The sequence below is a fragment of the Pleurodeles waltl genome, chromosome 7 (assembly GCF_031143425.1).
Source record: "Pleurodeles waltl isolate 20211129_DDA chromosome 7, aPleWal1.hap1.20221129, whole genome shotgun sequence".
Lineage (NCBI taxonomy): Eukaryota > Metazoa > Chordata > Amphibia > Caudata > Salamandridae > Pleurodeles > Pleurodeles waltl.
In genome coordinates this window covers 142,500,440-142,515,208 of record NC_090446.1, presented here as the reverse complement: position 1 = coordinate 142,515,208, position 14,769 = coordinate 142,500,440, and the positions used below count along the sequence as shown (strand labels likewise).

General features: G+C 42.9%; 1 long non-coding RNA gene across 2 annotated transcripts in view; it reads right to left on the bottom strand.

Annotated features, from left to right (window-relative positions):
- Nucleotides 1-783: 783 nt before the first annotated feature.
- Nucleotides 784-14,769, bottom strand: part of LOC138303888 (uncharacterized) — a 141,709-nt gene continuing 127,723 nt past the window's right edge. For both annotated transcript variants that reach the window (XR_011205462.1, XR_011205461.1), the window contains exon 3: nucleotides 784-1,010. This is a non-coding gene — a long non-coding RNA (uncharacterized lncRNA). The remainder of the gene's footprint in view (nucleotides 1,011-14,769) is intronic.

Sequence of the window (14,769 nt, the reverse complement as noted above, 5' to 3'; positions counted from 1 at the left end):
AATATACAGTAATAGATTGTGAGAATTACTTCTCCTGCATGTTGGTGGCAGTTGGGTTAACGGGGAATGCTTTCATATATAATGCTTTAGCAAACCTGTTGTGTGACAAATGTTACTTTGAATAAAATAAAAATGTGTGTATTAAAAAATAAATAATAATATACAATATTAATCACCCTGGTTCGATATAGGAACAGCACATTTTTTGGTTTGATCTTTGATTGTATTTTACCAATCCAAAGATGCGGCTCTGTGCCTGGAGAGACAAAAAGGCTTTTGTCATTTATCAGCTCAACATGGGTGGCATTTCCTCGTCTTATACTTAAATACATTGCTGGAAAAATGGCACAGGGCTTTCTCACTTTCTAGGTTGGCATGTATGGCACTGGGCGATTTAATCCTATGTTTAAAAACTCTGTTAGACAATCAGACTTTTGAGATAAGCAGATTCAAAGTCTTGGGGTGTTATAAGGTGTTCTATATAAAGGAGTTGCTCTCCACTTGAACATAGGAACTATGCAGAGTTCCTTGCTTCCTTTCATGCATAATTTATGCAGCTCTCTCTCTCTCTATATATATATATTCACACACGTCTAAAGATGCTAAGCAAAGCCAAAAATCTTCTGATTAATTTCAGAACAGACATAAGCTTAAAAATGCAACAGTGTGTTCAGGAATTCTTTATCTGTGAAGTGGAAAACAGAATTAGCTAACTGACTCTGGAACGGGGGAAGCAATATTTTACTGTTTACAAATTTTAAAATCCCATAACACAGAGTTGTCGCTGTGCATCTTTACAAAATCACAGGGAACCCAAAAACATCTAATATATTCACTTATCGCCAAATATAAGTAGTAAATTGGCTCACCCTGCAAATAAGCTTATCTAACTTGGTAAAAAACTGCTTGCTGCATTTCTGAGTAATGCTATGACAGAATTTCGCTTGCAGCAGGTCTTCCAATGGCTGAAAATTACTTTTTCTTGAAGCGTCATCGACGTATTGTTCAAGCTGTGAAAACAAGAATAGTTGTTATGCAGCTTGCATATGTACCTCCAACATGATAAGTTAGACAAAAGAATGTGAATCAGGTGAAAATAAACGTGCAACTTAGAATTCTTCCATGCTAGAAGCGTGATTAGTGAATCACTTACTTCAAAGTACACATCACCAGTACTGGTATTGTTTACAGATCCACATGTTTTTTTCTATATTTGTAATCAAGCTGGAGAAGCTAAATAACAGAAAAGGATAAGTTACTTACCTGTAAATCCTAGTTCTCTTCCAGGGGTATCCTCATCAAAGTCATAAACATTGAATATTCCCGCCCTTGTGCGGGGACCCCGGAGCATATATATATAAAATACATACATATTATCATGTGTAAAACAGCAATGCAGGCTATAATCATAAATAGGCTAAAATGCTTTATTTCTATGCAAGTTGTTTTTTTTTTTTTTTTTTTTTCATATTATAAAATCACAATAGATCATAAATATCTACCTAAGCCCCAAAAACTGGACTTAGGGAAGTAAACAGCAGTAAATAGCAGAGAAAAATAGAAAAAACCACATTGAAAAACAATGAAGCATTCTTAGCCAATAGGCTGCATGCAGGTTAACACAGGAGAACCATAAAAACTTTGGCACCGTGCCTTTAAGACCCTGAGCACCTCCAGTATCCCACCATGCCTCAGGGGTGAAGGGAAGGTGACAGTTGGTTCACAGTTAGGTCAGTACATTTTTACGGTGACAATCTGTGTAACTGATCAGAAAGATAATCTGTCCTGCACTTCTAGGAGACTTGAGTCCGGGGAGGAGGGTGGGTTGTTTATGACTTTGATGAGGATACCCCTGGAAGAGAACTAGGATTTACAGGTAAGTAACTTATCCTTCTCTTCCAGGGGATCCTCATCAATAGTCATAAACATTGAATAGATTAGCAAGCCCATCCCTAGACTCTGCGGACTGTCTGAAAGAAGTGCAGGAAAGAATACATATTCATGCAAATAGATTTCTAAGAGAGGCCTGCCCCACCTGGGCATCCGCTCTTGCATCCGAGTCTAAACAGTAATGCTTAGTAAAGGTATGCACAGACTTCCATGTAGCAGCCTTACAAATCTCGGAAATTGGTACATTGTTAAGGAGGGCAGCAGTAGCCGCTTTTCCCCTTGTGGAATGCGCTTTTGGCCTAGCCAGTAATTTTTTATTAGCCAGCTGGTAAGTGTTAACAATACAAGACACAATCCATCTTGATATCGTTCGTTTAGACGCTGCCTCTCCTGTTCTTAAATGACCATAATTCAGAAACAAATGGTTAGAATGTCTAATCGGTTTTGTTTTGTCCAAATAGAATTTCAGCACTCTTTTCAAGTCTAAAGAATGCAATGCTTTCTCAGCCGGAGTCTCCGGATTGGGAAAGAAAGTCGGTAAAGATATAGTCTGATTGATATGGAATTCTGACACCACCTTCGGAAGGAAAGATGGGTGAGTTCGCAGAACCACTCTATTATCGTGAAAAACCGTGTACGGTTCTCTGCAAGACAGAGCCTGAATTTCGCTGACCCTCCTCGCTGAAGTAATGGCCACCAAAAAAGCCGTCTTCCACGTAAGGTGCTGTAAAGAGGCCTTGTGGATAGGTTCAAAGGGAGGGCCCATAAGTTTTGACAGGACTACATTCAGTTCCCATGGAGGAGAAGGTCTCCGAATGGGAGGAAAAACCTTTTTCAAGCCTTCTAAGAAATCCTTGACTACAGGTATCGTAAAGAAGGATTCCTGAGAAGGCGACTTACGATAAGCTGTAATTGCCGACAAATGTACCTTAATAGATGATACCTGCAGACCAGACTTCGCCAGATGAAGCAAATAGGACAGTATGACATCCTCCTGAGCTCGTATGGGGTTTATACCTTGTTGAGAGCACCAGATGTAAAATCTCTTCCACTTAAAAGCGTAAGAACGCCGCGTGGAAGGTCGTTTTGACTCTTTCAAGATGTTCATGCACTCCTGTGAGAGCCCTAGGTGCCCATACTGCAGGAATTCAGGAGCCATGCTGTCAAGCTCAGAGAGGGAAGGTTGGGATGTAGGATTCTGCCTTCCATTCTGCTCAGGAGATCCGGTCTGCACGGCAACCTCCTGTGAGGTTTTTCCGATAAGTTGAGTAGATCCGTGTACCAGAATTGGCGGGGCCATTGTGGCGCTATCAGAATCATTCTGGTTCTGGAGTTGTAAAGTTTGTTGATTACTGCCGGTATGAGGGGAATCGGTGGAAAGGCGTAGAGAAATATCCCTGACCAGTTGATCAACAGGGCATTCCCTTGAGATCCCGGACGGCAGAACCTGGATGCGAAGTCTGGGCATTTTTTGTTTACTTCGTCTGCAAAGAGATCCAACTGGGGACGACCCATTGACCGAAGATGTCCTCGGTGACTTCGTCGTGTAGGACCCAGTCGTGCGCGTCTTCTAGATGTCTGCTCAGGAAATCTGCCTCTACGTTTTGCTGACCTGGCAGGTGTACCGCTGTGATAGACATTCCCCTGGCCAGGAGCCAATGCCATATCGTTTGGGACTCTCGAGATAGAGGTAGTGATCTTGTTCCCCCCTGTTTGTTCAGATAATACATTGTGGTTGTATTGTCTGTCTGAATTAGGAGAGATTTCCCCTGAACCAATGGAGAGAAAGATTTGAGAGCCAGATGGACCGCTCTGAGCTCCAGTAGATTTATGTGATAGTTCTTTTCCTTGTCGGACCACAGACCCTGAGCTTGGAAGGAACCCAGATGAGCACCCCAACCCTGAAGAGACGCATCCGTTACCAGAGTGTCGGCTGGAATTGTCTGGTGAAACGGAGAACCTATCGACAGGTGAGGTCTGTGCATCCACCATTGTAGTGATTGAAAAGCCGCTGCTGGTAGTCGTACTCTGTCGTCCCAGCGACCAGTCTTTTGGCTCCAGTTGTTCTCTAATGCCTCCTGAAGGGGCCTCATGTGTAGCCTGGCGTTCGGGACAATGAAGATGCATGAAGCCATGGAGCCCAGAAGCGATGTCACCTGACGAGCAGTAGGTGCATCGGCTTTTAATAGTTGTTGACACTTCCTGTGGATCGATAAAAGTCGTTCCTCCGAAGGATACACTCTTTGGAGCTCTGTGTTTAGTATAGCTCCCAGGTAGTGGAGGTTTTGTGTTGGAATCAAGGTTGACTTGTTGTGGTTGATTTGAAGACCTAGAGACTCGAAAGTTCTTAGTACAATGTCTCGATGTTTTCTCGCCTGATCCGGAGAGGAAGTCTTCAATAACCAGTCGTCCAGGTAGGGGTAGACGAATATTTTTTGTCTTCGCAGATGTGCCGCTACCACTGCTACACATTTTGAAAAGACTCGGGGTGCAGACTTCAGGCCGAATGGTAGGACTCTGAATTGGTAGTGCTGTGACGCTATTTGGAAACGTAAGAATTTCCGATGTTTGGATGCTATTGGGATGTGAAAATATGCATCCTGTAGGTCGATGGAGCACATCCAGTCTCCCTGATGCAGTTGCGGAACAATCTGGTGAAGGGCTAGCATCCTGAACTTCTGTTTTCTTATGTACTTGTTCAGGAGCCGTAAGTCCAGAATTGGCCTGAAGATGCCCTGTTGACCCTTTTTCGCCACCAGAAAGTAACGGGAGTACACCCCTTTTCCTCTTTGTGCCGGTGGAACCTTTTCTACAGCTTTCTTTTGTAGGAGTGCAAGAACTTCCTTGCGTAGCAGGCTGAGATGAGAAGGAAAACATCTTGCTGGTGGCAAGTGTGGAGGAGGTTTTTTGAAAAGAAGAGAATAGCCATGTTCGACAATATTGAGCACCCATTTGTCTTTTGTGATGGAGTGCCACTCGTGAAGATGATGCGTAATACTTCCCCCCACCGGAGTGGTGCACAGTGCTGAGGGAAGCAATGCTTCATTGCTTTGTTGGTGTCTTTGCTGTAGACTGTTGAGGTCTACTTGCCTCTCGGTCTCTTGTGGGTCTACGCGCCTGAAACAGGGGACGCCCCTGTCGTTGCTGTGGCCTCTGAGACCAGTGAGGGGTTTGAACCCTCTGCTGGAATGGGCGTCTGTCGTACGGCCTGTACCTCCGCCTGAAGTCTTTCTTACGTTCCAGGCCCACTGCCCTCATAGTGTCCACCTCTGTTTTCATTCGGGTTATCTCTTCATCCGCGTGGGTACCGAACAACGAATTCCCGCTGAATGGGAGGTTAAAAATACGTTGTTGTGCTTCCTGTTTCAGACCAGTGAGCCGTAGCCAGGAAGCCCTCCTAGCGCAGATTCCGTGCGCATACCCATGCGCAGCCAAATCCGCCCGTCCGCCGCCGCGCTGATGACCTGGTTAGATACTAGGCCCCCTTCCTGCAAGATTTCCTGGAAGTCCTGTCTATCTTCCCTGGGCAACTTCTCTGTAAATCTGTGGAGTGAGTCCCACAGAGAGCGGTCATATCTGCCCAGAAGTGCTGAGGCGCTGGAGACCTTCATAGCAGATGCCGCCGTACCGCACATCTTTCTCCCCAGGGAGTCTAGGTGTCTGCTCTCCTTATCCGGGGGGACTGTGGAAGATGATGCCACAGAGTGTGTTTTTCTGGCTGCGGCTAAGATAACAGAGTCCGGTGGCGGATCCTTCCGCAGGAATAAAGGATCTTGCTACAGAGCTTTGTACTTCTTTTGAATCCTAGCCGGGGCAGACTTGAGAGTGGCTGGAGTCAGAAAGGTGTCCATAGTAGGTTGCAGCAAACCCGGTACTAGTGGCAGCAGTTTTCTCGAGACTGATCTGTGTTGTAGAGTCTCAAAGATAACTGAGGATGAGGTGGCCGGCTCCGGTACCTCAATATTTAGTTTCTGCGCTCCCCTTAAAAGAACCTCATTAAAAGTGGTGATATCATCCACCGGTGAGATCCTAGCAGGTGGAGAATCTGTCAGTGTGGGGGAGTAGCGCCCAACAGACGATCCTGAAGAAGACCAAGAGGGTGATCTTCTGTGTGGTGTTCGCGACCTGGTTCTCCTTCGGGAACGAGACCTGCTACGAGAAGCTGTAGCAGAGTGTGCAGGTCTTGTGGTCGGCTGACGAGGAGCAGAACGAGCCCGTCCTGCTCTAGCTGTAGGCGATGGCGTTCTAGGTAATGAGGCAGTAGGAGAATACATCCTAGAGTATTGGGAATCCAGGGATGCTGCCGGTCTATTCAGGCTCTCTAACCATCTAGGTGATAGAGTGATGGGAGAAACATGCCCCGATGAGCCCGCTCTGGAATGGGATGATGCACTCCGTATAGAGACCACCGGTGAGGGAGCTTTATCCGCTGGCTCTACTGCCTGTGACACAGCTGAAGGTTGTGTCGACGTCGATTGCATCCTCGACGTCGAAAGATGCGATGGCTCGGCTGTTCTCGACGTCGAAGGTCTTGACGTTGAATGCCTCGACGCCGAGCGTCGATCGCGGGATCTGGACCTACTCGCCGTCGTGTGTCTCGACGTTGAGTGGCGAGTGGTCGACGGCGGATGTTCATGCCGTCGTGGCGATTTTGACGTCTTGTCCTTCGACGCCAAGGGGTGAGACGTTCTCGACGGCGAACGGGAGCGCCGGAGATGGCTCGACGCCGAACGGCGGCCTGCCGTCGACGGAGATGTACCCCTGTGCTGTCCATGCTTCGACGCTTTGTCCCTCGACGTCGGTCTGGACACCGTCGACGGCGATCTATGCCGGTGAGACGGTGGCAACGATGACGTCGATGGAGAACAAACAGGCACAATCCTACCTGTCGACGTCGATCTGGCCATTCCTTCTGTTGGAGGCCTGGGAAGTGAAGAGGATGTTGACTTTTTCCTCTCCTGAAGCCCATGCAGCCTGATTTTCTCTCTGTCTTTGAGAGTCCTCCTTGACATCTTCTTACAATACTTGCAGGTGTCAGGACAGTGACTCTGTGGCAGGCAGACAATACACAGAGAGTGTGGGTCTGACTGGGCTTTCTTCTTCCCACAAGAAGGACATTTTACAAAAAGAGATGGCATTTTCTGTCAGAAAAGACTGCCAAACTCAGACAAAAGATGTTATCTGTCGAGTAAACAGGAAAAACACTATTTTTAGGGATTTTTCTGAAGAAAAACTCAGAAAAACTGAGAGCTCAATGCTCCAGGATCCTCTCAGAAGAAGCCGGAAAAAAGAACTGACCTAACTGTGAACCAACTGTCACCTTCCCTTCACCCCTGAGGCATGGTGGGATACTGGAGGTGCTCAGGGTCTTAAAGGCACGGTGCCAAAGTTTTTATGGTTCTCCTGTGTTAACCTGCATGCAGCCTATTGGCTAAGAATGCTTCATTGTTTTTCAATGTGTTTTTTTCTATTTTTCTCTGCTATTTACTGCTGTTTACTTCCCTAAGTCCAGTTTTTGGGGCTTAGGTAGATATTTATGATCTATTGTGATTTTATAATATGAAAAAAACAAAAAAAACAAAAAAAACTTGCATAGAAATAAAGCATTTTAGCCTATTTATGATTATAGCCTGCATTGCTGTTTTACACATGATAATATGTATGTATTTTATAGATATATGCTCCGGGGTCCCCGCACAAGGGCGGGAATATTCAATGTTTATGACTTTGATGAGGATCCCCTGGAAGAGAAGGAAATGTTACTCAACTCATCTAGTTCTCATTATGGGCATTTCCATTAAATACTTAGTGTGGCTTAACCAGTTGACTGGTGTGAGAAGATAATCGTCTTGGCTCTATCTAACAGACCATCACGCCCTGTAAAATCCTGCTGTAAGGCTCATGGGAAATATTGATTTATAAACATTTTTGGATTCTGCCTTGCCCGTATTACTGTGGAGATCAAAGACTGCATCTGTTGAGTTGTTTAGCTGCATACGGGGTCCTTGCACCTTGTGCTTTTAACCATGCTGTGTCTACCCTGGCTAAACAGTCCAGTCTTTAAGGATGCTGAGTATGCTTTGTGTAGGCACTGGTCTGAGAGATAATTCCTGTCCCAGTTGTGCAATGGTCACTGTTGGCCCTCACCTGGTGATGGATGGAGACGACATGAGGTCAGCTACCTTCAGCCAATGACAGTTCTTGCTGGAGGTCCATTACCTTCTCTGCTGTTGTGGAATGGGGACAGGCAGCCCTAAAGCTTCTTCTTGTGAGAGACTACTGCACAGAAGGGTGGAGAAGCAGATTCATAGAGGGTTGGGTTGTCAGCCCAGCTTTTAAGCGATAGAAATGGCCAGGTAGGGTCCTCCGAGCAGGTCAGCTGATAGCACGCTTGTCATCCAGCTGTCCATGAAAGATGCAAGTTTTGCCAGGGAAAGAGTTGACAGGAGAGCAACTAAGTCTGAGGTGGATTTTTCATAAGCGCCACAATGAGCCATCCTGTTGCCTGTATATTCACACCAGCGTAAGTATAACATTGGAGCACAACTACTGAATATCCCAAACAATTTGTATTAATCAAGGGCAATTTGTATATGGCTAGCTGATTTAGGGAGCAAAGAAGCTAAAACCATAACTCTTTACCCAAAATGTAGCTTTACCCATTTAGCATAGTGAAGGAAAGTCTTGATTTTATTAAGGACAAGAAGGCAAATGTTATGCTTTTGCTTAACTAACTATTCTAATCATATCAACCACATCAAGCACAAAATTCTGTATCCTGATTCATGTAGTTGTACACAAAACAATGCAACCAAACAATTCAACCAAGAGTCATGTCAGGGTATCCACATGAATTCAGGCCCTCTTTTTCTTTTTTGTTTTTATTAGAAGAGTTCATACATCGTACAAATACTTATTATTACAATGTAACCCAGGAAGTCTTCAAAAGAAAGATAGCAGTAATATTCAGGCCCCCTTTTCTTGATGCAGACATTTTATCAAAGTCTGTGAGGAAAACTGAAAAAAATAAATAGGAATTCCAACAACAGAAAAAAATCTTCAGTTCTAGTTGAGTAAAATCCTCCAAACCTATCTCCACAAAAATAGTATGCCAAGATTATCTTTGATCTACTGCTAAATCTTTAGAAGGTATTGAAGTAATGGAGACAAACACTAGGAACAAAAATAAAAAATGTATTCCTATTCTTTAGGACAGGGAGGGGCAAATGAAAGATACAAAAAGAGGGATGATATTAACATAGGCATCTTTAATAAAATCAAGCATTTCTTTGCTACTCTAGCTAGGGAAATCTGCTTTTTAATAAAACACAAAAGGTTCTGTTGTGCTTCATCAAATCCTTTTATGCATGTGCCATTTGCAATCAAGAATCCTGAAAGTTGACTCTCTATCAATCGGGCTCTCCACGAATGTCTTTCAATCATGCATTAGCCCAAAAGGTCGTAGATGCCATTGTTCCCCGACAGAGTGAGCTTCCAAAACATTTGTATTCATTTCATCTAAAGACATTGCCCTCTTAACCCATCTAGCCAAAGTGGGAGATGTAACCAGCACATGAGACTTCCTAAATTATATTAACTGCTATACAAACAATGTACAACACATAATTTTGGATGAGCTACAATAGGTGGATACTCAACTGCAATGGCAGAACATTTTGTATGTCTTTGAATGAAGAACATACCCGCAGGGATAAATGGCTCACAGAAATATCCAACTCTTTGAAATTAGAGACACTGTTACACTGGTTTAAAAGAAACCAGTCAAAGGAGTGAATCTATGTTGCTGATAGCATTTTGAAAGAGGAGGAACATTGTCCGGGCAAGTTTGAAATATTTGGAGTATAAATTTGACAAGCCACAAAGAAGAATGTTTTGGTTTGGGAGGATAAGTGTATCTGATAACCTTTTTCAATTTACAGGCCAGAGCATGATCTAGGACAGGTTTTATTAACCATGAGTGTATGCCCTGCTAAGCTTTACTTCTAACCAATGATCATAATAAAAGCTTTAGCGCAGGAGATTCCCTGGAAGCTACGAAAGTAAGAACTGTGGTGACATGCCAAAACAGATCAATATTTCTCTTCCTACTTAACAAGCACAACAATTCCAAGCTGCGTAAACTGCTCTAAGCCTTGGAAGTTCTTTTTATCCATGATAACAGAATTTATTTATGCCAAATCCTCAAGGATTCATTAATAGTTGTTGATGGAAAGGAAAAACTACTGGGTCTCAATAAATAATTCCAGGAGAGCTGAGTGTCAAGGTTGAGATCTCCAAAGAAGAACAACCAGAATCACATCCACCCACTGAATATAAATGTATGCAGTGGATTTGAATATCATACAGGGCTCGAAAAATCTACTCAACCACTTGCTATGGCAAATTTTATTTTAAGAGGTTGAGCTATTTTTAGATTCCACTTGGCGAGCAGACAAAGAAGAGGTGTTCTGTTCAGTCAGAAACTGAATTAGCAATTAAGATGCCTTTAAATCTTATTCTTGTCACATTTGTTGTGTGTTCAGAGACAGAGGTCAAAAGCCAGTTTGTCTTCTTGCAATACAAATACTTTTCCTTGTGCCTGCAGAGTTCCAGGATTTATTAAGGTGAACTGTCTGGCCTATGTGAAATGAAAGGCTTTTGGTATCAGGTTTCCCTAACACACAACATTTCTATAACTAAGTCAACTTTACAAACATTTCAAACTATATTTCAGTAGCTGCGAGAGACCATTTTTTGTACTTCTGTGTGATGAAAAATATATTTTAATAGGATAAAAAAAAAGTCAGAACACTTTACTTGGTGAAGTGCATATGATAAATGTTTTCTGAAACCCAATTTTCACAGATTATTGTTAATGCCCTATATAGTTTTATCAGTAAAGCTGCAAGTTAGTGGAAAGGTTTTTGGATATTTCTTGGAAGTTTACTGTCTGTAAATGACAGTGCGCTACCACATTGTGCTTTAGTAAAATATTTATTTAAAGTGAGTGTTTCAACAAACTGAGAAACAATCCTGCCCTGATGGCAAAGCCATTAGAAAACTAAGAGGCAAGTCATGCATGGATCATGTATAACCTATATATGTGGGCTAGATGTATTATGGATGGAGCAAGCGTTTAGTGTATTTAATCAAACAAAAGAGTATTTTTTTTACAGCAGAAATGCTGAACTCACATATTTGAAGGAGCACTCATATGTGAGAATGGAGAAAAAGGCGACTGTAAAATACAATATTTGCCTAGGATCACACAATTTGAGACCCATTTCCGGGTCAAGTACATTACAGTTAGGTGGAGTAGATTATTCAAGCTACTCGACCTCTAGGTCTAGTAACATTTTTATGATTTTTTTAGGCCTGTCATAGGAAAATAAGGAAAGGCATAAAGATGACCTAACAACCAATCCTGAAGGATGGTGTCTGATGCTAAAGCATGTTGATCTAGCCTCCAACTTTAAAACTAGCTTAACTGAGCATTTAAGCAGTAAGCAAAGAAATCTACAGAAACTGGACCTACCAATGGTTCAACTCCAGAAAAACAAGTGGATGAGTGACTCCAATGCCTTAATTCTTTTGACTCCTGAAATACCAATCCGCTGATGAATTGTGGATCCCTCGGAGGAACTTTTTAATCACTGATATCCTTTGGGTCCAGTAAAATTCCCAAAATGCCTTTGTTGTCTTGGTCAAAGGTCTGAATTTTGTGACACTTATAGGATTTATACCCAATGCATGGAAAAGGCTGCATTCTTATTCCCAAGAAAGCAAAAGGTTATTTGCACCCAATTAGAATTACTTTCAGCAGCAATTGGAATCGCCAATTCCTTGGATTGCTGTGCCAAATGAAGGATCTTAGCAAAGGGAACCACAATAAGAGGATCTTGCCCTGATGGAATACCATCCCTTGCCTATACCTTTCCTGGAAACACACCTATTTGTGGATAAGTAAGTGACCATCTTGGGGGTTGAGAATTCATGTAACTGCTACCTTGACCAGAAGTAAAGGATTAGGGCATTTAGCCCTCAATTTGGAGTGTACACTTTTCTCCACGGCCAACTTCAGCCTATATTCTGCCAAAGCACAATGGTCTGGAGGAACCCACTCAGATGAAATGGTGTATTGAAACAATGATGGGTCAAACTTTGGCTGATACTTCTAAAAGGGAGTTGAGAGGAATGGTAAGGGCCAAGGCTCGTCCTCCCATAACATCATATACTCAAACCTAACAGGAGCCTGGCCCAGGAATAAGGACTGCCACAGGAATAAGTATTAAAACATAGATTCTCGTAGGAGGCAGGTATTTTTTATTTTCTTTTGAATAACCCCCTTCCACTCCTATTCACGTATCATCATAGTCATAGTTATAACAAGTGCTCCCACGTAGTCCATTGGTCACAGCATGCCCCGCTCAGTAGCAAAGTGGGAAGGAGCTGATAATGAAGCATGCCACCAAGGGGTTATCCTGATGCGTGAGGGATTTCTAAGCAAACAAGTAAGTTTCCTGGTTCCCTCTTGTTTTGGAGAGTTAGACGTGCATAAATCTGAGCCAGGCTCCTGTTAGGTGTGTGTATCAAACAATGGCTGACTAATTGCATCAAGTATTTCCACCAGAATTTCACTGTCAACCATTTTCTATACAAACAATTGTTGCTTTTTTACACATGAGACTGTCCAACAGGGTGAAATTCAATTGACAGCACATTCAGTATCAATATCAAAAGAAGGGTCTTCACACTTCATATCACCAATATACTTGCCATCATCATCATAAACATCAGAATATTGTTCACTGAGGACCATGCTTGGGTATTTCCTTGTTCCATTCGTATCTCTGCTCTAGAGGATCTCATACTTGACCTATGTTCAAATTCTTTACCAAATGAGTAAAACATTCATTGAATATTAAGGGACTGAGTAAGAGATAATCTTTAATTTTGCCTTAAACATTCCACTTTCCACAGACAAAAGTGGTCTTGTGTTATTTCCTACATCCACTCCAGCTTTCCACAAGCTTCCATACAAACCACTTATCCTGCTGCCAACAGCAGTCAACGTACTAGATATAGCCTTGACTTATGAGGTGCTAATTTCAGAAGCCACTGAGAAATATGACTTTCATTGCCTTCTGTGTGGATTATGAGGCTGAGTTATCAAGGAAAAACTAAAGATTCATTTTAACTAGTTCTTCATCCTTAGAATCAGATTGTTGCACAACCCCTTTGCCTCTCACTTGTTTGTTGGATGACATAATAAGTGAATGTAACTCAAATCCCCAAAGAAGCAGAACAGCAAGCCAAATCTCTAAACTAAAGAAAGCTATAATGTGGCTTTGTTAATTACAATAAGAAAAGCACACCATCTGCCCCCACCCAAAAGAGCTGATACTCAAGCAAGGCTGCAAGAGTTAACAAGAAAGAAGCTGTATCTCTCTGTGGCAGATCCTGTTAAGGTATGGACCATACCTAAAACGGTCACAGGCCAATTTAAGCAGAACAACCACCACAGAAAACATGTCATGCGGCCACAGCACCAAGAAAAGACAATGGTAATACATACAACAGTGCCTGATAAAAACTCTGGGGTTAACTTATTATTTGTTTTCTTCAGTTTTCTTCACAGACTGATTATGCTTGTGTATCAAGAAAAAAGGGCCTAAATATATATTCGGGCTGCCTGATATGCATTCTGGGTTTAACTGAGAACAAGCCTAATATAGCCTCCTCCAAATTTTAGTTGCCAGCTGATGCTTATTCTGCAATGTACAGACAATTTGGCAATTACAGACTGCACACCCAGTGACAAACAGAGAATACTGATGGCACTTTCTAATTCCAGTGAACAAAATAATATAGCTGTAACCAAAGGGCCTGATTTATGTCTTGGTGGTATGGATACTCTGTACTGTTGCAACGGTGAAGAAATAGTAATACCTCCAAGACTGTGGTCTACACCCCAGACCATATTCTCTTGGGTCTTCGAGCCCAGGAATTGTAGCACCAATCACACAGGGACCGTGCCATTCTATGGCTGGCTCTAGGGGTGGCGAAGACAACATTAGCATCCTTCTGGAAAAGAGAAGACCCACCCCCTATAGCCCTGTAGTTCACCAGGCTGTGGAGGAGCCTCGCCATGGAGCGTCTGGTTGATAAAGGGGAGGGTTCACGCAGAAGTTTTGATTATATCTGGGACCCCCTGATTAGGTTTCTCTCTAGGGGTTTACCCCTTACTGAATGTAGTCCCCGGCTCAGAGCATTGCACCTCTTCCATATATAGGAACCAGATGCTGAAATTCGTTGAGTGGACTTGGTAGGGCCCCCCTCTGGCTTAGAGAGGGGAGTCCGCAAACACTGACTTCTATTAGTTAATTCAGGCATATCCAGGGATGGATTATTTGTTATGTGTTTAAAGTTGTTTTGTATTTCTTTTATCTACTGTAATAGATGGCTGTACTCACCATTTGTAGGGTGACACTGTTGCCTTAAATTTGTGTGCTCTCTCTGAAAAATGTAAGGCCTACTCCGGATGGAGAGGCACTAGAAGGGAACACGGACTGCAGTGGGTAGCCTACTGCATCTCTCTCATGGGCATGTTAATTGTGTTGTACAAAAATGTCAATAAAAATAAATTTACAAAAACAAAAAAGACTGTGGTCTACACACCAGATTTAAATGCAGGCAGAACTTTGGTTTAATCATGGCAAAGACCTCTCCATCCCTCCCGTAAGTAAACCTCTCAGACGTGTCGTTGGAGGTTTACCTCTGATTTCAGCCTCCTAATTTAGATGGACAAAATTAGGGGCTAGTTTTCACTGCCCGCCACAGCCAGGAAAACCTTGGCAGTAAGGGGCAGTGAAAACTACA